The sequence below is a fragment of the Macaca mulatta genome, chromosome 2 (genome assembly GCF_049350105.2).
Source record: "Macaca mulatta isolate MMU2019108-1 chromosome 2, T2T-MMU8v2.0, whole genome shotgun sequence".
NCBI lineage: Eukaryota > Metazoa > Chordata > Mammalia > Primates > Cercopithecidae > Macaca > Macaca mulatta.
In genome coordinates this window covers 84,705,495-84,718,271 of record NC_133407.1, presented here as the reverse complement: position 1 = coordinate 84,718,271, position 12,777 = coordinate 84,705,495, and the positions used below count along the sequence as shown (strand labels likewise).

The 12,777-nt window shown below is 38.3% G+C and overlaps 1 protein-coding gene across 1 annotated transcript in view; it reads left to right on the top strand.

Annotated features, from left to right (window-relative positions):
* The window catches only part of SPATA16 (spermatogenesis associated 16), a 269,610-nt gene that overhangs the window by 182,027 nt on the left and 74,806 nt on the right, over positions 1-12,777 (top strand). The window lies entirely within an intron of this gene.

Sequence of the window (12,777 nt, the reverse complement as noted above, 5' to 3'; positions counted from 1 at the left end):
GCTCTTCTATTGATGTTCTGTGAGTGCTGCAGGCATTAGAAAGGAAGGGAAGAAAGGAGGAGGGAGAGAGGGAAGAACCTGAACCATACACATATATAAATTAATGTGTATATATTTTCCTACCTTTACACACACACACACACACACACACACACACACACATATATATATATATATATATAGAGAGAGAGAGAGAGAGACATTGATTTAACTGGACTGTCAAGTAGGTGAGGTTGCTTTTTACCACCCCATCCCTCTCTTCTCCTCATGCTATCCCCACTTCAACCCAACATGTACATGCCAACAGGCAGTTTTTTTTCAAAAATGGGTTGAGTATTCAATTGCTTTGCCTCAGTGTGAATTTCAGCCACAATGCCATCTCTCTGGAGGTTTTTTGCCTTTGAAGCCCCAACTCTCACTGAGAAATAAATGGCTTTATCACCTGCTGCCAACACAGTGTCAGGCATCCAGATCACACAAGAATTTGAGGGCAGTAATCCTTGCTAGTGCCTCAGAATATGCCCTGCAGGGGGCAGCATGCTTCACTTGCACATCAGCCTTCTCTGTACATTGATAATTAAGGCTTGTTAGAAAATTCAGGCATCAGAGGTGATACAATCCCCCCTTCTCAGGTGGCTGAGGCAGGAGAATCACTGGAGTCCAGGAGTAGTTAGAAGCTATTGCAGTGGTCCCCAACCTTTTTGGTACCAGGGACCAGTTTTGTGAAAGACAATTTTTCCATAAATCAGGGTGGGGGGATGGTTTCAAGATGATTCAAGCACATTACACTTATTGCGCACTTTATTTTCATTACTATCATACTGTGATACATAATGAAATAATTATACAACTCACCATAATGTAGGATTAGTGGGAGCCCTGAGCTTGTTTCCCTGCAACTACACAGTCCCATCTGGGGATGATGGGAAACAGTGACAGATCATCAGGCATTAGATTCTCATAAGAAGCTCATAAACTAGATCCCTCACCTGAGCAGTTCACAATAGGGTTCATGCTCCTATGAGAATCTAATGCCACTGTTGATCTGACAGGAGGTGGAGCTCAGGCGGTAATGCCAGCAATGGGGAGCAGCTGTAAATACAGACAAAGCTTCTCACCGGCCCGCCGCTCACCTTCTGCTATGTGGCCTGGTTGGGGATCTCTGAGCTATAGTAGGCTGTAACCACACCCGTGAATAGCCACTGCACTCCAGCCTGGGCAACATAATGAGACTCCATCACTATAAAAATAACAAATAAATAAACCAAAAACTTCAGACATCATAAAAAGCAAAACAATTAATCCTCAGTGACCCCTGAGTAATGTTTATTTTGTATCTTCTTCAGAAACGTCTATTTTTTCAAAATATTCCTGGTTCGGTGTTTCAGTATTATTAGTAGGTGACAGCAGAAGCCCCACATAATTTAAATGCAGCTTTTTCGTTACCCTTTTTGCCTCCTAAATAGCATTTGGGTTTCTGGTAGTTTTTATAGGAGGAAAAAAAAGTTACTTCCAAATTTCTTTTCATTTTCTCTCATATGAGAAAGATATGAGCTTAGAGATGTAAAGCAATTCAGGCCTTTCTTTCCTTTAACAAATTTAGGTCTAGATATTTGATTCCCAGGAGGCCTGTGGCTATTCTGCATGGTTTCCATGAGGTTACTTTATTTTCATAGAGACTTTGCCTTCCAGTCTAAATTTACAAACATGTTGATTCCTTCTTTGTGCTTGTTTGCATCTGAAAATCAAAACTTGTTATGAGCAAAACCAAATTTAGAGGGTTTTATGGTTATCTATTCTATTTTCCATAGATTTTTATGGGTTATTGATTTACAAGCTTGCAGAGAAATTGAGGTCACTTTTTTTTAGCAGCTGGAGATGTGTAATAACGATTCCATGAAATCATGAAATTTTTTAGGCTGTGTTCACCCAGGTATAAGATAATCTGCAAAGCTCAAAGCTTTTAATGTTTTTATTTATATTCAGTCATTGTTTTGGTGGTATTGCACACCAATTAAGATAAATTCTCCTCTTTTCTTGAATTCATATGATTGTATTTTCCTTGCTAATTTTTGAAGACTGCCTACTCTATCTGTACCTGGACTGAATCATTCTCTTTTTCATGGTAATTTTCTCTTTTCCAGATAATGAGACCTTGGCATTTCAAATGTCAGCCTTTAACATGTGGCATGATTTCGTTTTTCTCAGGATTATAAAGTAACTGCTAAGCTCACCTATTTTTATTCAAGAAAGCATAGGTGCTATTATATATATAGTGCAGCCTACACCAGGAACCAACAACCTATGAGGAACAATAACTTCCAGAAAACCTCAGAAGGATTCTTTCAAGCCCAAACTAGAGGGATGGAAAATACCATCTTTAGCATGGCAAGCCTTCACTTCATTTATTTATTTATTTATTTATTTATTTTTTGAGATGGAGTCTCGCTGTGTCTCCCAGACTGGAGTGCAGTGGCGTGATCTCGGCTCACTGCAAGCTCCGCCTCCCGGGTTCACGCCATTCTCCCGCCTCAGCCTCCCAAGTAGCTGGAACTACAGGCGCCCGCCACCACGCCCGGCTAGTTTTTTGTATTTTTAGTAGAGACGGGGTTTCACCGTGTTAGCCAGGATAGTCTCGATCTCCTGACCTCGTGATCCACCCGCCTCGGCCTCCCAAAGTGCTGGGATTACAGGCTTGAGCCACCGCGCCCGGCCGTCATTTATTATTTATTCTTCATCAGGTGGAGGTTGGCCTGCTGTAATATTCATATAAGATGCAAATCAGAGATGTAACCAGAGACTGGACAGATAACTTGTAAAGTACAGTGGCAGGTCTCTTGAAGTTAGCACTTTATCTCATTTCTTTTAATATTATGTGAAGTTGTGATTTTTTCTTATCACAAAGCACATAGAAATATATATGTATATAATGTATGTGGATCTATATATTATACATGTATTTTGACAAGTCCATTGCATTTCTCACAGGCACAATTGTTTCCCCTCTGAGACATTTTGATGTTAGGATGAAAGCATGGGAAGTCATGTATAGGAGGCCACCTGCCCCATAAAATTATCCTCCTGCGATCTGTTCTTTTCAAAATATAAAGTCTTCTGGGAGAGGCCACAACCTGGAAGACATTAATTGCAGACAAAGAAATAATAAAGAAAGGGTTGGGTGCGGTGACTCACGCCTGTAATCCCAGCACTTTGGGAGGCCTAGGCCGGCGGATCACGAGGTCAAGAGATCGAGACCATCCTGGCCAACATGGTGAAACCCCATCTCTACTAAAAATACAAAAATTAGAAAATCGCTTGAACCTAGGAGGCAGAGATTGCAGTGAGCCGAGATCGCGCCATTGCACGCCAACCTGGTGACAGAGCAAGACTCTGTCTCAAAAAAAAAAAAGAAATAATAAAGAAAAATAAAAGGTGTCTGATTGCCAAGCAAAGCTGAAACTTATGTGAGAAAAGAAATTACAGGGAGGCAGGAGAGGACCAGGACAAACTGTGAGTAATATTTCCACAGCACAGTCATCCCTCTTACTAGATTCCAGATACACTCATTTCTCTTGATCTGCACACCACCAAGGTCATGAGCTACTAGCTTCTAAGATGAACAATTCCCTTCTTAGAAGCCTCCATTAGAACTTTCTTCTTCCTGCGAAAGATTCTGCTTCTGCCCTCTGAAGCTTTGTGCAAGAACCTTTCATATATTTGGAATCCTATCTTAGTGCTGGACAGGACTGTAAACATCATTTACAAGTCAGCACAGCATAATGGCTCAGAGGAAGAGGCCCTAAGATGTAACTGATTTGAATCCCATCTCTGTCATGAAGTAGATGTGTGAACTACACCATGTTGTAGAAGCTCTATACAGACTGAGTTTTCCTCAACTATAAAATGGAGTAACAATGCTTGCTTTCCAGCATAGTTTTAGCAAATTAACAGAATAGTTTACCTACAGCAATTGGCCAATGCACAGTGAAGGCTCATTCGATAAATAAATGAGTTTTTCAGGTTTATCAGTAAGCCAAATAAAGTCTGCATAGAGAGAATCTGAGAACACTTTGCTACCTGATGACAGAAAGTTAGTCCTTGAACCTAAATCTTGTCTCCAGATGAAACGTCCTCAAATCTTTTTAACTTGTTCTCCAATATACACTTCTTCAAAGGTAACCCTGACCTTTCCACTCAAAGTCATCTCAAATAATTAGCCCAAAAGACAAAACAAATTCTGAGTAGAAAAAGCAGTACAAGTTTGAGAACCAAGTTACCAGGTCTTTGTCTCAACCCTGCCATAAATTAGTTGTGTGTACTGGCAAGGCATACCCCACTTTAAAACCAATGGTCAAGAAATACAACAAAAAACAACATACAGTTAGGAATAGAAATACCTACCTTCATACAACTAAATGATATATAGAGATGAAATGTACAATGACAAAAAAGGGTCCCAAGCTGTGTTGACATTTACTACTGAACACAGAGGCTAAAGCTCATTGGTAATACCCAGTTGTCCTTAGGAAATAATTGCAGGTAATGTAGCTATTTATTTCTGCAATACCTTTTGGTGATTCATTTTAAGTCATCAAGAATAAAAGCTCTGTGGCATCCTAAAGAGTCTGGAGGCTGCTGAAACCCACACTTGTAACTCTGAGTTTCTTTCAGCTGGTGTTTCCCTAATGTGCAAGCAGAAAATTATTTGGGGTCTATAGAACACGAACATACTTAAAGTTCTATTTATAAGTTATATATGCTTTGCCATTAAATAAGCTAGACTGACCTAAGCACGTTATTATTTAAGCTCCCCTATCAAAACACCGTACATCTAATTTTTGTAAATGTTTCTCCTTGACACTGGCATGCTAGCTGATAACATGTCCTAAATCTAATGAGGGGCCAGTGGACAAAACAGTCTTACTTGTGGCCAGTAGGTGTGAGTGATGAATATTCCATTTTGTGTCAGAATTCTTATAAAGAGGATCTTGATCTGGTTACGGTTTGATGTGGTCTGTTTGTTTCTCTGTGCTAGAGTCAAATTCTAGCTGTCTGTGGAGACAGAAATAGACAGTGATGGAAAAAGAAGAAGGGAATCAATGCTTGACTTTATTCTTCCAAGAATTTACAATCTAATTAAAAGAATAAAACGTTGCTCACCATAGAAGAAAGATTGGCTTAGGGGACTTGGGCTGTCATCTTGCTTTCATTTCTGATTTTGTAACCTCAGAGGAATCACCAGTACTTACCAAGCTTTACGTTTAGTGATTATAAAATAATATTTTAGATCCTTTCCATCTCCTCAGTTCTATCTTGAAGGACCATGGAAATAACATTTTACTAAAAAATATAAATGATTAAAAGTTAATGCAGGGTAAATGTTAGGCCTTAAGTGCAGAAGTTAGTTAATGGATGCAACACACGTAATGAAAACTCTAACCCTAACCATAGTGAATGGTAGACAGTAGCTCAAATAATATATTTATACAATTACATGCATGTGTATATACATATATGTGTTCTAGAATTCTATAGCAGTAACACACTACAAAACTAAATTAAATACTTTAAATTTAATATTATATTTATTATGACTATTTTTAAACAGAAAGGGTTGCAAAGTAGAGAATTCAAAAAAGCTATATAAAAGTCCATTTCCCTTGCTACAAATAACCTGTTTATACAATTTTTAGTGATTTCTAAATAATGCAAATAAAATTTAAATATTTTTATTTAAACTGCATGAAATATTTATAACTTTCACATCACTGGGCTGACAGAGGTAATGGCAAAGCTGCCAAATACTCTTTTATATTAAGAAAAAATGAAACTTAAAGTGAATGTTCTTTCATAAAATAGCTTCCATAAATCCAGGGTAATATTTCAGAATCAAAATGTTGATCACTGCAGCAGGGACAATCAATCAATTATTACATATTCTATTCTGACACTCCATTATATTAAAATCATCATACAAATGTAAATCTTGACTGTTACATAAATGATAGAGTGATTGTGTTTATAGGGTTGTCTCAAGGTAACATATTTATGAAAATCTGTTTTTAAAGTCAATTCTAAATTTCAAGAAAATTGAAATCTTCCAAATTAAACCAATATGTATATTTTTAAAATTGAATTTGAAAAACGTTGCTCACAAAATTTTATTTTTCCATTTTCTAGAAAATTATTATCATCATTTAAAATTGCATTATTATTAATTTAATAACAAAGAGCGTCATTAGCCATTAAATACTAAAGGTACCTATCTCGATCATTTATAGCTTGCAAGTATAGTACTGCTTCCTTTGAATTTAATAATGTTAACTCTGAAAATAAAACAATAAAACTGTAATATTCAATCACTAGTAATACCTACCTAGATGGATTTTATGAGGACTAAAGGAAATAGCCTATATAAAAACATTTATCACACTGCTAAATGAAAGGTTGTTGTTTCATCTCTTTAAATGCCATGTTTTTCTTTACTTTTCAAAATAATACACAAGTCTTAGTAGATAAAAAGGGATTATGAGAGAGATTCCAAGTTTTATTTATTAGTATTGGTGTGTTAGGGTAGGCTACCATAACAACCCCAAATTTCAGAAACTTAAAACAACAAAACAATAAATTTGATTTCTCACTCGTAGTCCAACATGGGTGTTTCTGATTGGATCTACTCTAATCAGCAACTTGGGAACTGACACTGCTTCCACTGTGTAGTGCCATCTTCCTTCCCACCTGTGAGTCCTCTCGTTTTTGTTTGTTTGTTTGTTTGTTTGTTTTTGAAACAGAGTATCACTCTGTTACCCAGGCTGAAGTGCAGTGGCCACAATCTCAGCTCCTGCAACCTCCACTTCCTGGGCTCAAGCAATTCTCCTGCCTCAGCCTCCCAAGTAGCTGGTATTACAGGCGCCCACCACCACGTCTGGCTAATTTTTATACTTTTATTTGAGACAGGGTTTCACCATGTTGGCCAGGCTGGTTTCAAACTCCTGGCCTCAAAGGATCTGCCTGCCTTGGCCTCCCAAAGTGCTGGGATTACAGGCATGAGCCACCACGCCCAGCTGAGTCCTCTTTCTTAAGGCAGCCTAACAGGAAAAGAAAATAGAGGATTATGCTAGGCAGAGTTTCGTGGGCCAGGCCTGAAGAAAGTTAATGTCTCTCCCGCCTCCATTCCATTGGTCCACATTCTGCCATGATTCACTGTAAGGGAGTGTGGAAAATGCCTATTATGTGCCTGTGAGGTAAAGTCATAATTTTCAAAAAAGAAACTGAAATACAATATTAGAGACCCTAATTCTAAATTCTATAGAATTTTTTAAAGTCATTTAATAAGTCCTTAGATGGCCGGCCATGGTGGCTCACGCCTGTAATCCAGTACTTTGGGAAGCTGAGGCAGAAGGATCACCTGAGGTCAGGAGTTCAAGACCAGCCTGACTAACATGGTGAAACCCCATCTCTACTAAAAATACAAAAATTGGCCGGGCATGGTGGCAGGCACCTGTAGTCCCAGCTACTCAGGAGGCTGAGTTGGGAGAATCGCTTGAATCCCGGAGTGGGAGGTTGAGGTGAGCCAAGATCGCACCACTGCACTCCAGCCTGGGTGACAGAGCAACACTACATCTCAAAAAAAAAAAAAAAGCCCTTAGCGAAGTCACTTAAACCTCTCCAAATCTCAAGAAATTAGGCTGGAAGATTCCTAATGTTCCTTCTAGATATAATCTTCTAAATAAATCAGTTTACTCTGATTATGGTCAACCCTAAGACTGGAAGCAATAAAGGAATAATTTGATGATAGTCTATAATAATCATCACCACATTTTCTAATTTCAAGTGACAAGTTTCCCTCTTACTAAACCACTTTCACCAAGCACGTAGTTCAAAAGTTAAATTTACCCAACTCCTCCAGAAGGAAGGAAGGGAAGGAAGGGAAAGAAAGGGAAAGAAAGAGAGGAAGAGAGGGAAGGAGGGAGGGAGGGAAAGAAGGAAGGAAGGGAGGGAGGGAGGGAGAGGGGGGAGGGAGGGAGGGAAAGAGAAAGAAAGAGAGAAAGAAAGAAAGAAAGGAAATGAAAGGAAAGAAAGAAAGAAAGAAAGAGAGAGAAAGAAAGAAAGAAAGAAAGAAAGAAAGAGAGAAAGAAAGAGAGAGAGAAAGAAAGAGAGAAAGAGAGAAAGAGAGAGAAAGGAAGAGGAAGGAAGGAAGGAAGGAGAGAAAGAGAGAAAGAGAGACAGAAAGAAAGAAAGAAAAAGAAAGAAAGAAAGAAAGAAAGAAAGAAAGAAAGAAAGAAAGAAAGAAAGAAAGAAGAAAGAAAGAAAGAAAGAAAGAAAGAAAGAAAGAAAGAAAGAAAGAAAGAAAGAAAGAAAGAAAGAAAGAGAAAGAAAGAAAGAGAAGGAAGGAAGGAAGGAAGGAAGGAAAGAAAGAAAGAAAGAAAGAAAGAAAGAAAGAAAGAAAGAAAGAAAGAAAGAAAGAAAGAAAGAGAAAGAAAGAAAGAAAGAAAGAAAGAAAGAAAGAAAGAAAGAAAGAAAGAAAGAAAGAAAGAAAGAAAGAAAGAAAGAGGCTCACACCTATAATCCCGGCACTTTGGGAGGCCAAGGCGGGTGGATCACGAGGTCAGAAGATCGAGACCATCCTGGCTAACACGGTGAAACCTCGTCTCTACTAAAAATACAAAAAACCAGCCGGGCGAGGCGGTGGGCGCCTGTAGTCCCAGCTACTCCGGGGGCGGAGGCGGGAGAATAGTGTGAACCCGGGAGGCGGAGCTTGCAGTGAACCGAGATCTGGCCACTGCACTCCAGCCTGGGTGACAAAGCCAGACGCTGTCTAAAAAGAAAAGAAAAAAAAGAAAGAAGGAAAGAAAGAGAGGGAGAAAGAGGAGGGGAGGGGAGGGGAGGGGAGGGGAGGGGAGGGGAGGGGAGGGGAGGGGAGGGGAGGGGAGGGGAGGGGAGGGGAGGGGAGGGGAGAAAAGAAGAACAGAAAGAAAAGAAAGTTACATAATTCTACCATCCCAAAAATGTTTGAGGTTTATAGTTTCTGCCAGCTTAATTCTGGCTACGTTGAGTGCTCTTAAAATTTTACCAGGAAGAATCGGCCCTCTTAAGCTTAGATAAGGGAGACAAATTTTGTTTCTTTCTTTTTTGCTGGTCATGTTTCCCTCTACTTTTGTTGCTTTTCTTTTCCTCTGGATGGAATATCTCTCCTTTCTCTCCCGTGGTCTCTCTTGTACAGTCATCCTGGACAAGTGGATTTCTAAGGTAGCAAGGGCTTCTTTTTACTAAGCTACAGTACAAGGAGAAATTATTATAAGTTACTGTTTGTAGAGAACATGAGCTGCCCACATACACTCTTGGTTTTTGTAACTTGGCTTTAAAACTTGATACATGTGAGAGTAACAATAGAGAGTTATTAACTCCCAAATGTAAACACTTAATTTCACAGCTTATTTTTGAGTAACAGCAGAGAAAACATAATTAACAGCAATGTACATTTAACAACAGGGCACAAGGACTGATTGTTTTCTCCATTCTCTGCACACGTGCAACATTTACTGACATCAGAGAAGTTCACAGGTCCAGAAAGAATGATTCAATTACAGAATATTTATGTCAAATTAAGAAGTATCATTTGAAATCTGCTTCCATTTTAAGTATAGCTTATTTTTTACAACCAGAAATTCCTTGTCTGGTCTCTTCCTTTATTTGCAAAATCAAGGAAAATCTTTGTTTATAAAAAGTAAATTAAAATCTATCTTTTATATTTTAATGTCTATGATTATATCAAATCATTCTAGTTTTTAAGTATAATTTTTTAATTTACACATATTAGACTCTTTAAAAAGACAAGTCCAACTCTAAATTGCCAAATTATTATCATCACAAAATGAAAATTTAATCTTTGGTGTCTAAACACAAACAGTCAAAAAAAAAATCCTACTATTTTAATTAAACACAAAGGCTAAGTTTTTTCTAGATTATTTCACTAATTAGTTATTCAATACCAATAATGCTAAAATATATATGTTATATATATGTTATATTACTCTATTTCTTTACAACAGCAACGTAGGATAGGCTCACAGACTCAAGATTGTCTGTCTCTAGAAGAATAAGAAATATTAGTACATTAAAACACAAAAGGATGTTTCAGGATCCGATGCAAGGGTCATCTGTATTCTCATTTCTACTCTATGTTGTACTATTTCTTCCTGGGGCTATGATAATTTCCTTTAAGAAACATCTCCATGGAGAATACAATTTCTATTTGTAAATTACATACTCTCTATTTACTCACCCACTTCCTTACCCATCATCTTCAGGTTGGAGGGCAGAATCCATGGAAGAACCCATCTCTATTGGTTCTCAGTGGAGAAAGAGGGAGGCCACTCTCCAGCGCATACCCTCCTAAGTGAGAGCCCTGTTAAGGCCCAAAGGCAACGCCTTGAGCATTAAGCCAAGAGTACAGATCCTTCAACGAGCAGATCAAGCTGCCACATGAAAACCTACACTTCTGCCACTTTTTAAAAAGCTGGTGTAGGTTCTTGGGCACGAGTCTTACCATCCCCACTGTGAGATGGCTTCGCCAAGCTACCCTGCCAGCAGTCACTTAAGCTGCCAGCAGTTGGAAAAGAAATGGGGTGGAGAGAGTGTTTTCTTCTATCCTGGCCTGACTAGGATATCGCTAATGTCTTTCTGGAAGCAAACTGGAGGATTAGGTACCTTTGCTAAATTTTTTAATCCAGAAATTAAAGCAAAATACCCTTCAGCAAGATATTCAGAGACCATCAGAAAGCTGTTTATGAGTTAGAAACTGTTACGGGCTGAATTGTATGCCTCCAAAATTCATCTGTTGAAGTCCTAACCCCTAGTACCTCATAGTGAGACTACATTCCATTAGCCCACACTCAGCCACAGTTGGAGACAGAATCTTTAAACAGGTAATTACATTAAAATGAGGGCTTTAGAGTGAACCCTAATCCAACATGAGTGCATGCTTATAAAAAGAGAAAATTAGAACACACACAAACACACATGCGCGCGCGCACACACACACACACACACACACACAGAGGAATGACCATGTGAAGACACAGGGAAAGACAGCCATCTACAAGCCAAGTAGAGAGACCCTCAGAAGAAACCAACCCTGCTGACACCACAGTCTTGGACTTCCTGTCTCCAGAACTGTGAGAAAATGAATTTCTGTTGTTTAAGCCACCCAGTCAGTAGTACTTTGTTGTAGCAACCCTAGGAGACTGATACGGGAACCAACATCTTACAAAGGCAGTAAAGTCAGCCATGACCTTAGAACTGAGGTCTAGAGCAGCTTTCATCCTTGGCACATCACTGCACACGTGCCTGTGCAACCACACGCCTGATGGTCTGGACAGGCCATCCCAGAATCAGTTCCAGCAGTGAACATAGGTAAGCACCAAACTGGAGGAATTATTCCTCCTCCTTAGTATAAAGGATCTTCATTTTTGCTGAAGGACTAATACTTGGTGCCTAAACACCTTATTTGAATTCCTAATCCACAACTCAATCCCAGACCTGCTGCCTGCATTATCCCCAGTAGCCTTCCAAAGCTGGCATCCAGGTCTCCACATTCAGCAATTCCTTGTCTTGTCTCTTCCTTTATTTGCCATGCACTCCACCACTAACTCCATCTGAGGGCTGGCTCTGGGTTTGGAAGAACTGTTATATATTTTCTGTTCCCCATTCAGTTCCTTGAACTTGAACAGGACAATGTTGAAGGCAATGTAAGTTCTAGCATTCAATTATCCAATAATTTGTTGAATTTCATTGAGAAATTTGTCCACTAATTTTTACATAATTTTAAAGCTAATCTCAGAGAAAGGAAGACCCTTTGCATCCAGAAAATTATTGCAAAGCTGCTCTTTTACAAGCAATGTAGATGATCATAGAGGCATTCGAAGTCACTAAGAAATGAAGTAAGCAATGAACAAGTTTATTTAGACTTCTCAGTTTAAAATCAACTCCTTGTTGCTTTTATTATCAATGGAAAACTTGTTTTCAAAATACTATGATGATAATAATGTAAATTGTTGTTTGTTAAATGGTTTTTTCTCTGTTGAAAAGCTTATATCTATTGTTTTTCCTTATTGTTTGTTGGCACCTTATTTGTCTGGAAGAATTTCATTCCTATAAATAAAAATGGATTGTTTTATAATATGCTTTTATGCCATATTAAAAAACTGAGGTAACCATAGACACTTTCACATTTTATTCAATGTGCAAGCCTCATTAGAAGGAAAAGTTGTAGGAAAGGAATAAATTCCTCTTAAAACTTCACATAACTTTCTTTTAGGTCTGTTACAAATAGTAATGGGCCTATTTAAAACAGGAAGCTGAGGATGATGGCAGGGCTTTATCAAGAATGGTACATGCGCAAAAATAATGTAAAGAAATTCTTAAATACCCAAAACCATCCTAAACTGCTCTTGTGATCTGGAGGGAAGGGAAGCTTTTCTAGGAGGAAGCTGAGGAAGGATATTTTTAATTCCAAAAGGCTTTCCCAGGTATTGGAAAAAGAAAACAAAAAATACCATCTGTCTAGTTCGCCGTGTTGTTTACAGAATATACTTTAGATATTTAATTTATTTTTTAAAAGAAATCTCTCCATATACAAATTGCTCACCAATGTCTGCTCAAGAGTAAGTTAATTATGTCAGACTTAAGAATTTGACTTTTAAAATCAAGTAAAAAAAATGACACCTTAGGAAATAGAATTTATATTTTTATCTTAAAACAAGCTCAGTTTAGAGG